The 12,679-nt window shown below is 45.0% G+C and overlaps 1 pseudogene; it reads right to left on the bottom strand.

Annotated features, from left to right (window-relative positions):
- Positions 1-763: 763 nt before the first annotated feature.
- On the bottom strand, positions 764-1,515 carry LOC122890410 (annotated as a pseudogene).
- Between the last annotated feature and the right edge of the window lie 11,164 nt (positions 1,516-12,679).

Below are 12,679 nucleotides of genomic sequence, written 5' to 3'. Positions count from 1 at the left end.
AATTAGTAGTTCTCAAATTTCTTTTCTTTCTTTCTTTCTGGAAAAATAGTAAATATATTACGTGTCGTCATTCTCTCAATGTTTGTGAAAAATTTCAAAATAAAAAAATAATTTTCTATACCATGTGATTACAGGAGTCCCTGAGTATCTGTAGACATTTTTTTTGAGTAAGTTGACTTTCAGCTGCAAGACCTGGTCCAGTCTTGAAGCTCTAGGAGGTTAAGTTTGTCACCCAAGGTGGCTGGGATTATCTCAGCCCTAAGGATGAGATTCTAGTTCAGAGGTGAGAGTCCTTCCCAAAAGGGACTGAGAAAGCCCTTGAAGCAGGCATACAAGGAGACAAGGCCAGAGGGGACTGGGGCTGAATCAGAGGGCCTAGTGAGGAGGGCAAGAAGCTCTCTCCGGGACCAGCATTCCTCCATGCTCACATGTTGCCTCTCTACATCCCCAACAGGGGAAGAATTGGCCTTCAACAGCAGTAGGCAGATCTGATAGGAGAACTTTCTTGTAGTTTCTAGAAGCTGAAGACGGTGCCCAGCAGAACCCTGGAATGGACTCTGGAGTACCCAGGATGTCAGGGAAGGACACGCCCTTGGTTAATGACAAGTCCTGGCCAAGGATCCCAGGTGCTGGAAGGTCCCAGTTAGGTTGTTTTGCAGGGACAGCCCTTGACTAAGGCTTGCACCATCACCCTGGAGTTGACCCCATGGGGTTCATAGCGACCAACCTGGACCTGAGTGTCCTGGCCACACTGTTGAAAGACTCAAAGCGCCTGGCCCATCTTGATGTTGGAGAACACGTGAGTGACCAGAAAGCAGACATTGTTGTTCCACTGGTGGATGGGATCAGGCCGAGCAGAGAATTTAGCCAGGACCCTCTGGTTGACAAATCTCAGTTGTCACCATCTACCAGTTCTGGCCATACACCCTGCTCCTCCAAGTCTAAGAGCTGTTTCTCACCCCATCTGCTGAAGAAAGACACAAAGCAGGGAGCTCCGGGCACTGTTGACTTGTTCACCTCCACCACCCAGCCATCCCCACCATGCTACACGATCCATTTCCAGAGGCTTTCTTGGCTGCAGGCATTACAAGTGAGGTTGCATGGATCCATCTGCACTTGCTCACAGAAGTGGCCCAGGAGGCAGGGCCCCACCCCAGGGGGGTGTGGAGGGGCGGGGTACAGGCAGCTATGGTCCAGCAGTGGCAGAGCGCCGTGGTCCTAGGCCAGGATGAGCAGCCACAGGGCCTGGCTGTCCACCAGGGCATGCCAGCTCCTGCGTCTCTGGCAACAGCATCCCAGCAGTGTGCGGGGGTGTGTGTGTGTGTGCGGGCGGGTGGGGGGTTTGTGTACGTGGCTCAGCACCGCCAGGAATAGCTGGGGCGGTGGTTGGCTCATGTCTAGCACCTCCTTGGGTTTGGGTTCTGGTTGGGGGTCCTGGGCAGGTTCATCCCTGAAGGCCGAGGCACCGATGGTTACCCCCAACTGCCATGCACCCCCTGTACCTCCTGCCAGCATCAGGCTCAGCTAGGACTTAGCTCTCCAATTTCTTTTTGTTATTGTTGTTAAGATTTAATTAATTCATTTGAGCATGAGAGAATGTGCATGCGGGGGTGGGGGTGGTGGCGGTGGAGCGGAGGGAGAGGATCTTAGGCAGACTCCAGGCTGAGGGTGGGGTGGCTGATTGTGACCTGAGCCAAAACCAAGAGTCAGAAGCTCGGCAACTGAGCGGTCCAGGTGAACCAGCTCTCAAATTATTGAACACACCTATCTGCCTCCCGATTTATCATCACCTCCAGTCCTCTAGCCTTGGAGGCCTCTTGTCTTTGCACTGAATCCAGCTAGCTACCCATGTCTCACCTTTTTGTTCCCCTGCCCCACCACCTTCTTTTGGACTTGGTTCTGTTATTCATCCCTCTGTTAGATTTCTACAGCCTTCACCTCTTCCTTGGCTTCCTTTTAGCTTTACAATATCCAAGTTTCTCTGATCCTACCGAGGGATCATGCCTTGACCCCATAGCCTCCCTAGTTTCATCCGGCTTTACTCCTCCTTTCTCACCCAAGCAGCCAATGCACACTGTATCCACTCATTTTCATCTTCCACCCACCCCACTGCTGTCTGCCTCGTCCCTCACCATGCCACACAGCTAGGCTCCTGGGCCACCCATGACTTCCTTCCTCAATGTCACATCTCCTTGGGAGCCTTCTTTCCGTTGGATGTTCTATTGCATGTGGCACAGGAGAGCCCTCCCTCTGACTTAGCTCTCCTCTCTTAGCTCTTGAGCCTTCATGCTTACTTGCTCTGCTTCAGTTTCTTTGTTTTTCTCTCCAGTGTGAATTTCTCTTCCTCTGTTTCTAAAACACTGATGGCTCCAGGATGACCTCCTTGATCTTCTTCATTCCACTCTCTCTTTGGGTGTTTGCATTCACAGTGAGGTGTTTGACCACCATCTAAATACCAACTGTGTTTCTGCAGTTCAGGCTCTTTCCCAAGATGGTGAGGAGGGTGTTGGCTGGAAATGGCTTCAGGGCCAAGCAGCTAAACGCAGAGAGATAGTGGGTGAGTGTGGTGGGCCAGAGAACCTCTTACTCTAGCTAAAGAGTATGGCTGCGGGGCGCGGGGGTGGCTCAGTGGGTTAAAGCCTCTGCCTTCGACTCAGGTCATGATCCTGGGGTCCTGGGATCAAGTCCCACATCGGGCTTCTCTGCTCAACGGGGAGCCTGCTTCTTCTTCTCTCTCTCTGCCTGCCTCTCTGCCTACTTGTGATCTCTGTCAAATAAATAAATAAAATCTTAAAAACAAAAAAGACTTTATTAAAAAAAAAAAAAAAGAGTATGGCTGCTACTGGCCTGCACCGACTGCTGACAGGCAGCAGTTCAGGACCAGTATTGCCAGATTTTTCCAGATTTTCCAGAGAAACCAGAAATACATAATCCTATTTGGAATCTCTCAGTGATGAAATATTGGTTCAAAAATGTCTGTAGAGACCAAAGCCTGTTTGAGAACCATGGCTGAGTATGGACCACCTGTGCGGGATAACGGTTTGAGTCCTGTATTCCGCTCACAGCCCAGCACCTTTATGCTGAAGCCTACAGGCACTTCCACTTGAATATGCCCCAAACCACCGTTTCCCCAAACCCTCCTCTGCTCTCCTTGTGGGTGCCTTACCTCAGTTAATGGCACTTCCTGACCCCATTCATCCAAGCTGGAATTACGGAGGGTGTCCTTTCCAAACCCTTCTTCTTTCTTCACCTTCAGTCCATCACCAGATTGTACCAACATAACTTCCTAAATAAATCCTGAATCTGTTCTCATCTCTTCATTCTTTGCCACCATTATCTTAGTTTAGGCTTCTAGCATCTTTTACCCGGACCTGTAGGCTCCCAAGTGTTCTAGGTGATGATTCATCAGAGTTCATTCCCTCTGTGTATAAATTCTTATTCTGAGCCAAACATGTAATCTTGTTCCCTTGATGGTGATTGGTTTTGAAACGGGCTTGTGATCCAATCTGGGCTAGTGGGATGTGAGGCAGTGTTTGCTGGGAATCTTCTGGAAGAGTTTTCCTTGCTAAGAAAGAGACCAAAGAAGGAGCGGCTCCCTTCTGTCTGTGATGTTCACCATGTACACATCACTCTGGGAATGGCTACAGCCATCCCGTAAAGATGAGGAAAGGCAGTCTGCAGGCAGAGCCCGCTGCAGAGAGTGGTAGAGGGTAGAGAGGATGGAACCTCGGTCCGTGGTTACATTTTTGAGCCACTGAATCAACCACATCTGCTGCCTGTCATTTCAGCGCTTGCGGCTATGTTGGATAATAAGTCTCTTGATAAATTCAGCCAGTTAGACTCAGGGCTTTGTGCTTAAGGGAGCCAAAGGCATCCTGATTGGTACTCTTGTCTCCTGCCTTGAGGTCTGTGCTCCATCACTCCACATGACACCTGACTGCCAGGGTGGTCCCTCTTGATGCTAATCTGACCACATTGCCTCCTGTTCATGGCTCCTGTCACCCACAGGATAAAGTCCCAGGACCTTGGCAGAATATACAGAGGCCTCCATGATGGACCCCCTCCCTACCCGTATAGCCAAATGGGTTCTTGCTCCTTAACATAAACCTTACATTCACTTGGGTCTGATCTGCTTACAGTTCCCTGCGTAAATGATCCTGTTTAACCCTTTCATTCATTTGATAAATATACCCAAGTATCACCTTTGGTTGTGTGCATACCAGCTACCATCCCCAAATCCCATGTTCCTTCGGTCTTTATCTGACTCATGCTCACTTTTCTTTTTCCAGGCCAGTCTTAGCTCTTGTAATAGCTTTATAAATGCAGTTGGCTCTTGAACAACACAAGTCTGAGCTTTGCAGGTCCACTTACAAATGTGGATTTTTCCCTTTAGATACAGAGCAGTACTGTAAATGTATTTTCTCTTCGTTAGGATTTTTGTAACAACAACTTCTTTTTTCTTTTTATTTTTTTTAAAAGATTTTATTTATTTGAGAGAGGGAGAGGAAATGAGGAGGGAAGAGGGAGAGAAATCCTCAAGCAGATTCCCCACTGAGCATGGAGCCCAACGTGAGTCTTAATGCCAGGACCCTGAAATCACGATCCAGGGCAAAACCAAGAAGTAGACACCTAACTGACTGAGGCGCCCAGGCATCCCTATTTTGAGATATTTTATATATTTATCATATTTTATTTTAATGGAGGCTTCACACCCAGCATGGAGCCCATTTCAGTTGAACACCTGAACTGAGATCGAGTCAGACACTTGACCAACTGGCCCCACAACATTTTCTTTTCTTAATAACACTTACAGTTGGGGCACCTGGGTGGCTCAGTGGGTTAAGCCTCTGCCTTCGGCTCAGGTCTTGATCCCAGAGTCCCGGGATCGAGCCCCGTGTCAGGGGCAGGGAGCCTGCTTCCCTTCTTCTTTCTCTGCCTGCCTCTCTGCCTACGTGTGATCTCTGTCTGTCAAATAAATAAATAAAATCTTAAAAAAAAAAACAAACAACTTACAGTTTATTTTATTATAGCAATACAGTATGTGATACAAATTAATATGCAAAATACATTTTAATTGACTTTGTTTTTAGTAAGGCTCTGGTCAACAAGAGGTTATTAAGTGTTCCAGCAGTCAAAAGTTATACATAGATTTTTGAATGCATGAAGGTGTGTGTCTCTGATCCTTGCATTGTTCGAGGATCAATTGTGTGTGTGTATTTTTTTTGTGGAGCGGGAAGAAGGGTAGAGGGAGAGAGAGAATCTTAAGCTGGCTCATACTCAGCACAGAGCCCTCTGTGGGGCTTGATTTCACAAACTTGAGGTCAGGACCTGAGCCAAAATCAAGAGTCAGGTGTTCAACTGACTGAGCCACCCAGGTGCCCCTGTATGTATGTATTTTTAACAATTGTCTATCCAGTATTCTATTTTGAAAATTTGAAAAAGTGCAGACAACTAAAAGATAGTACAAGAAATGTTCGTGTATACCTAGATTGACTAACATTTTGCATATTCATTCTCTTCCCTGCATCCCTTTATATATTTATAAATGTATACACACATGCGTGCATGCACGCACACACACACACACAACACGCTCATCAGCACATCTTTTTCTGAACCGTTTGAAAGTAACTTTAGGAATTGTGACTCCAGACCCATGAGTGGTTCAGTGAGTTTCTGCTAAGTTAAGTATAGCACACTCTCTTACATAACCATAGTGCCTTTATTACATCCAAGAATTTAATATCAATGCAGTAATCTTACTTGGTTTGTAGTTTTTATTCATATATCTATAGTTGTCCCAAATGACTGTGGCTTTTTTATCCATCTGGGATCTTCTGGGCTAAGCGCTTGTCTCTTCAGGAGGACTTCCTGAACTTCTTCAGCTTCACAGTGTTCAGAGAAGGTCTTGTGCAGGTTGCTGTCATGGGATTAGCCACTCTGTTTCTGTGTGCCTCCCCCTCCTCACACTGAGTCCCTTGTCCTGCTTCTCTTCTCAGTGCCCAGCCCAGTTTGTGGTGCACAACAGGTGCTCAGCCTCTGTTGGTTGAATGAGTGATGGAGTCAGTGGCAGAATTAGAGACAAAGCCCATGATCTCATTGCTCTGTTTTCTTCCTTCCATGTGTAACTGCTTTTTGGAGACGGTGACATTAATAATGTAAGCGCAGAGTCCCAACTGCCAAATGGCGAGAAGAGAGGTAATCTGGATAGAAAATGGTGAACAATGGGGAGAGCCAACAATTAATGGCATCCAAGGCCATGCTCACAGAAAGGCACGTTCCAGAGAACTGAGAGCATCAATGGAGAAAAACAGCAGCCTTCCTTCAGTTGTTGCAAAGCCTGGCATTTGCAAGCTTATCTTATACCCAAACCAGAATCCCTTCTAAGTGAAGTTCTGCAGAATCCACATCTACCCGAATGAGTTTGTCAGCCATCTAGAATGGGTCTGATTGTACTGGGGGAAAGTGTCCCTTAGCTCTGTTGGACCACCTCTTCCCATAGTTCTAATATTTGGAATAATCTCTGAGAAGTTTCCCGAGTAGACAACAGCTGATACCATAATTAATATTTATTTCCAGGAACTCTAAATATGAACCCAAAGAGCATTTCCATTTTGCTGACGACACTTCCTTAACTGAGAAGAATGTGGTCAGAATGAGCCAGGTCCTTAGAAGTCTGCTGGCTCTTTTTAGGGATGTGACTTCTTACCATCTTCCATGGAGGACTCCTTTTCTTTCCTCACTGGCCACAGTGAGGTTTTTGTTGTTGTTGTTGTTTGCTTTTTTTAAGACCCCGGGTTCTCTGTAAGAGTTCACTGATAATTTTTTTTAAAAGATTTTATTTATTTGACAGAGAGATACAAGTAGGCAGAGCAGCAGGAAGAGAGAGAGAGAGAGAGGGAAGCAGGCTCCCTGCTGAGCAGAGAGCCTGATGTGGGGGGACTCGATCTCAGGACCCTGAAATCATGACCTGAGCTGAAGGCAGAGGCTTAACCCACTGAGCTACCCAGGCGCCCCACCACTGATAAATTTAAAAATTCCTCAAAAGCCTTTAAGGCAGGCTGCCATAATCTTGCCAGCTACTGTAGGGACTAATCTGATCTGAAGGCAACACAGTCAAACTTCCATCATTCTGCTGGACATGGCTTTGGGCACCCATTATGGACCAGGCATTATAGATACAAAGATAAATTAGCAACTGCTCCCAAGGAGCTCATCACCTGCTGGGGTAGCAGACACACAGAGTCTCCGAATTTATGGCGAAAGTTCCCTCAGAAGAGGGAACACCAAAGCAACCTGGGGAGGAGGAGGCAAGGAAGGACTGGCTGGGGAAAGTGAGCATAGGATAGAGAGGAGCTAGGTCTATTGGTGGAGGCCCAGGGCATGGAATGAGGCAGTTACGGAGATTTCTATCATCATGATATCCACGAGGACAAATTGATCATTGGCGGTACATAGAGGATGAACAGAGAGGGTCATTTTTGATCAAGTAAGACACCAGCACCAGAAGTTCAGTGACTGCCTCTGAGCTGACTTGGGGAGACTTTGCCTCTCAGCTTCTGGGTGACCCCTTAATGTCACTCCCACTAAGGGTTAAAGGTGGAAGACCGACCCCCCTCCCCACCACCGCCCGCCAGCCCTGAACCTCCACCACCTAAAAAAAAAAAAAGTCACTGAAGGTAATTATACCACCATCTATTTAGCCGCTGAAGAATTTACTATTCAAGGAGATAGGACCCTGCCTCACCAGAGGCGTTGAACAGTCCAACACTATCACATTACCCAGATTGTATAAAGAGTATGAATGATTTCCGCTCACAGACCTCTAATGGAGGTATCTCTTTACAAAGCCCCTACTTGAGGCCAGTTGAATGCCTCAGCAGTGCCTCCGAAACCCCGCAGCCCTAATCCCTTTAGCAACAAAGATCTGTTTCTTTGCTTAGCATGAAGTAGGCCTCAGAGGCCTGTGTGTGTCTTCGCCTGTAGACCAGAAGCCTCCTGTTTACAATTTCCCTATTCCTGTTTTTAATGTTGTTCTGAGAGCAGCCACAAAGGGCTAGTTTTGTCCAGCAGGAACAAGGGAGCTATTAGAGAGAGACAGAGGAAGGAAGGAAGGGCGATCGCAGGGAGGACTCCTCCAGGGATTAGCAGACACAGCTGTTCCCGAAGGGAGAGGAGCTCTAGGCTGTTTGTGATTTCCATCACAGCTACATTTTTAATATTTTGTTTCCTTAATTTTTTTTTTTCTGATCAGTTTCCTATCCACCGTCTAAAGCGAGCATCTTGCTGCCATATTGATGGACTTAGGGATGTGTTTTGCTATGTGTACTTGGGATTTAGCTTTTCACTTTGGTGTTCTGCCACTCTGGGGTGGTGGTCTCCAGTGTGCCCTGAGGTCACAGACCTCCAGACCTCCGGGCACCTGGGGAAACCAATGGAGGGGACTGCTTTCGCTTCTTGTCCCACAGTGGCAAACCGTCCGTTTTTTAGGCCGTATCTGATTCATTTGGATCCCATAGACCCCCGCCTGTCTGCACACTGTCTAGACCCATTTTTCAAATGCAACTGATGTCCGTCCTCATATCTAACTGTTGTGTCAGAAGGCATATTACCTGTAGGTGAAGAGTCTGTCATACTCCGTATTGATAAAATGTCTTATTACAGTGACTTTAAGGAAACCGTGCATGGTTTCATCCTGAAAACAAATGTTTGTGTCACTGCCTAGTTATTGCCGTGTATGTTTCTATCCAACAACAGTCTGTCCCCCTTTAATAGAGTTATGTTTCTCTTTTATTTAAAAATAATTTAATTTAATTTAAGAATTACCCAGTACACACATATCAAGTATGAGGCCATGCATGTTTTTCTATCCCATGAGAGCCTGTCTCTCTCTCTCTCTTTTTTAAACTTCTTTTCCCTCTTCTCTTACCTTCCCCCTGTTAAAAATCTTAGCTCCTTGTATATCCTTCCACACCTAGGTCTGTGCTTAAATACTGATATGGAACAAAATATTTTTGTTCAGGTTTGGGAGAATTACTGTTTGTAATTATGGTGTGGTTATATATTAGCTGCAGAGGAAATTGCATTTAATATAATATTTTTAACCTAACGTGGTCTATGCAAGTTTACTCTCCCGAGGAAGACTCTGGCTAAAGTTGCAGATGCCTGTGTATATGTCAGTTTCGTTTTTTTGTTTTTTTTTTTTTTTAAACCATCTTTGTTGTGTTTGACTTTTTCCTGGGGAGCTTTAGTCAAGATACAAATGACATTCTCAAATGTCCAGTCAGCCCACTGCCGACCCTTTGGGCTTTTGTTGCCTTTGGGGTACGTTTCCGGACTTGAGCATCTTTAAGATCCGGCTGACATACTACTACTGTTACAGAAATATTCCTCCTGGTAGTCTCAAAAGTTAAGTGTATGCGGTTTCCTTTTGCAGGGGCCTGGGATGTGAGCTAATCTTTAAGTAAAGGAGAGAAGGGACAGTGATTAACATTCTCCCAATTCACTCAGGGACAGCTGTTCCAAACCCTTCCTTCCTGTTCAAAGGAGTAACTAGTTTTCAAGAGGAACTTAAAAAAAAAAAATTTTTTTTTTTTTTTTTGAGAAAGAAGAATATGGAGTTCTTCCAGGATTGCTCAATTTTTCTTTCTCTAAAGTAAAATAGTTCAAACCATGTGCCATTCCAAATGCACTTTCTGTATTCAACTTCACTGGAAATGTGGACCATAAGATAAGATGCCTAGCCTCTGGTATATTGTTTTTCAGAACTGGCCAGGAAGAAGCCACAATTTCAGCTGCTTTGATTTCCCCCATGCTTTTTAGAGAGGAATGCTAAGGATATTTTAGGGAACGTGAGCTTCCGCAAACCCCTGTCATCTAACAGCTCCTGTTGCATGGGCTTCTTTTGGTAGGATTATAGATTTGAGGTGGTGATTATCGTTTTGGTGGTAATGTGCATGCTGGGGGATCATTTTCTGATGAAAAAAAAATTTAAAGATGTCTTCCCATTCCAAGTATACGTTTAAGGTCCTGTGAATTTTAATAAATGTTTTTACTTAAAAACATAAAATCACACAATATACGCACATCCTTTGGGTTATGAGTGTTAAGAATTTATTAGCCTATGCCAAGAACATGCCCTTGGAGGAGGGACATGCCTTGGTTGGAGGAAGAACTGTCTTCCTTCACCTAGGAATGTGGTTTCTTTGATGAGAGTTGGTGGAAGTAATGTCCACAGAGCCATGATGGCGGGCGGGGATCTCTGCCTTGCCATCCAAAGAAAGAGAATCAGCCCTGACAGGGTGGGTGACAGACGTCACAGTGCAAGCATCTTACATTCATAGATACTTAATGCATGCAATTATGTTGAAGATGATATATAGGACCCCTTTAAAACTATATAGTGTGTGTTAATTTGACTAACTCCATAGTTACATGTGCATTACAGTTGAATCACATTGTAGGTGCAGCAAAAGGAAAGATGCATTTGTCTTTCTGACTCTTCCTTTTGTCAGGATGCAATCTAGAAGAAGTATTAACCAAGAAGACAAAAAGGAAACTTGGTAAAATGTTAATTTTTTTCAAGATACATACTCTTTTAAAAGTAGAAACTGCTTTTTGGGGGCAAATCATAAAAATGCAAGTAACACAGAATCAAGGAAAGGAAAAACAAAAGTGGCTTTGCCCAAATTACACTCCCCGGTAACTACTATTTATGTGAGCTGTTAAAATTAAGAGAACTTGAGGGGCGCCTGGGTGGCTCAGGGGTTAAAGCCTCTGCCTTTGGCTTGGGTCATGATCCCAAGGTCCTGGGATCGAGCCCCACATCAGGCTCTCTGCTGAGCAGGGAGCCTGCTTCTCTTTGCCTCTCTGCCTGCTTGTGATCTCTGCCTAGCAAAAAAAAAAAAAAAAAAAATTAAGAGAACTTGATTCAGTGCTCCTGGGGCCTGAATAAGGACTCCCTCTAAGTGATGCCAACTCAGTCCATTGAAAAATGAAAAAAAATTTTTGAAACCGTTTTTTTCATGCATTTTTCCAGACAGTAGGAACAAAGAAGAGCATTGGGATGGGGGTGTGTGTCTGAGCTTCTGGGACCCCTGATTTTTACTCTGTTACCTGTTTTATGTATTCCTATTCTGCCCAAGACTATATTTGTGTTTTGGAGGGTGGGGCGAGAAGGTAGAAGAAAATCATTCTGATGCTGCCAAAACCTGTTGGAAAATAATAGTTTCATCTAGAGGATAGCAGTTTTAAAAAATGCATTACTTTTAATGCTGCATTGACTGGTAATATTTTATTTGGGCCTTATGTGAGTGAGGTTGCACTTAGGGCTATGAATAGATTATCGAAAAGGTGCAAACCTCAGAATTATACAGATTTTTAATCTTTCAAGGGTTGGACATGATTGGGAAATACTTTCCCATGTTGAGAATCAAGAGGAAAAAAAACCAGTGCTGAATGCCCTCACATGTGTCTGTGGTACAAATTACCCAGAGCTACGAGAACCGTTTTCTGTAGGAAGAGCCATAAGTAGCTGTTCACATAGAACATTAACTTGGCGCTGTCGATAGCTGCTACCCCACTGTAGCAGATTACGGTCCAACAGATTACGTTTTTGTGGAGTGAAGGAATCAGAGATCCTCCTTCCTGTTATCGATTGTTCCCCTTTTCGCAGGCTGATAAAACATTCTTTCCTTGGGTTTTAACCAGTGACATGGTGCAGAATTAGATCCACATGTGCTGATTTTTCCATTCTGTTTATTTCGAGTTGTTTTTTCTTTGAGTCTGAAGAAAGGGGAATTGAATGTCAATCTTGGGTTGCATACATCAAATCTGTTAGAGGATCTTTTAAATAACAAAGACTTCATCCTTGGTAACTATGAGTGCTGAGGTTACACTCAAATATTCATTATTATCCTCATATTCCTTTGCCTCTAACTTTCCAATAAGGTATCCTTTTGGACTGAAACTTTCCATGCTTAGTTTCAGCTCAAAGGTGAATTTATTTTGGAAAGTTCGTGCTAATTTAATTCAGGGACTTGGAAGGGATGTGAGAGTAAAAATATACCTTCTACTCTACAAATAAATGTTAAGACTTCGGTCATAGATAACGCCAGAGAAGCCAAGGAGCGGAACAATAAACAGGTCTCAGAAAATCTCTCTTAAAGTAAAGCAGGTTGAAGTGATTAACCACAAATTTCCTGCAGGCACCGAACAGCTTGGAGCTCCTCGAGGCTCTGTGGTCCCTTCTGAAGCTCAGTGGCCACAAGAGGGAATTTCGGGGCCTGGATGGATGGCTGGAAGAGATGAGAGATTTAGTTGGGATCCAGGGGGACTCCTCTGTAGTCTACAAAGTCCTAAACCACACTGATTATTGTCGAAAGCTTTTCTTTGGCAACAAAAGCTAGTTGAAATGTCACAGAAACAAAATCACCCAAGCCTGTAATGTGAATATCCCTACCATGTTGAGATGTAATGCTCTAGAACAAGGTCTCTCTACCTCAGTAGTGTCAGCGTTTTGGGTGGATCAATTCTGTGTTGGGGGTGTGGGTGCTGCTGGGTACATTGTGGGGTGTGTCGTAGCGCCCCTGGCCTCTACCCGCCAGATGCCAGGAGCAAGGTGCTCTTCTCCCACCCCACCGCCCCCGCTCCTCCTGCTCCATTCCTCCCTGTCCCAATC

Source organism: Neovison vison, chromosome 1 (genome assembly GCF_020171115.1).
Source record: "Neovison vison isolate M4711 chromosome 1, ASM_NN_V1, whole genome shotgun sequence".
Lineage (NCBI taxonomy): Eukaryota > Metazoa > Chordata > Mammalia > Carnivora > Mustelidae > Neogale > Neogale vison.
Note: the sequence above shows the minus strand (reverse complement) of the source record. Positions and strands in the feature narration are given on the sequence as shown.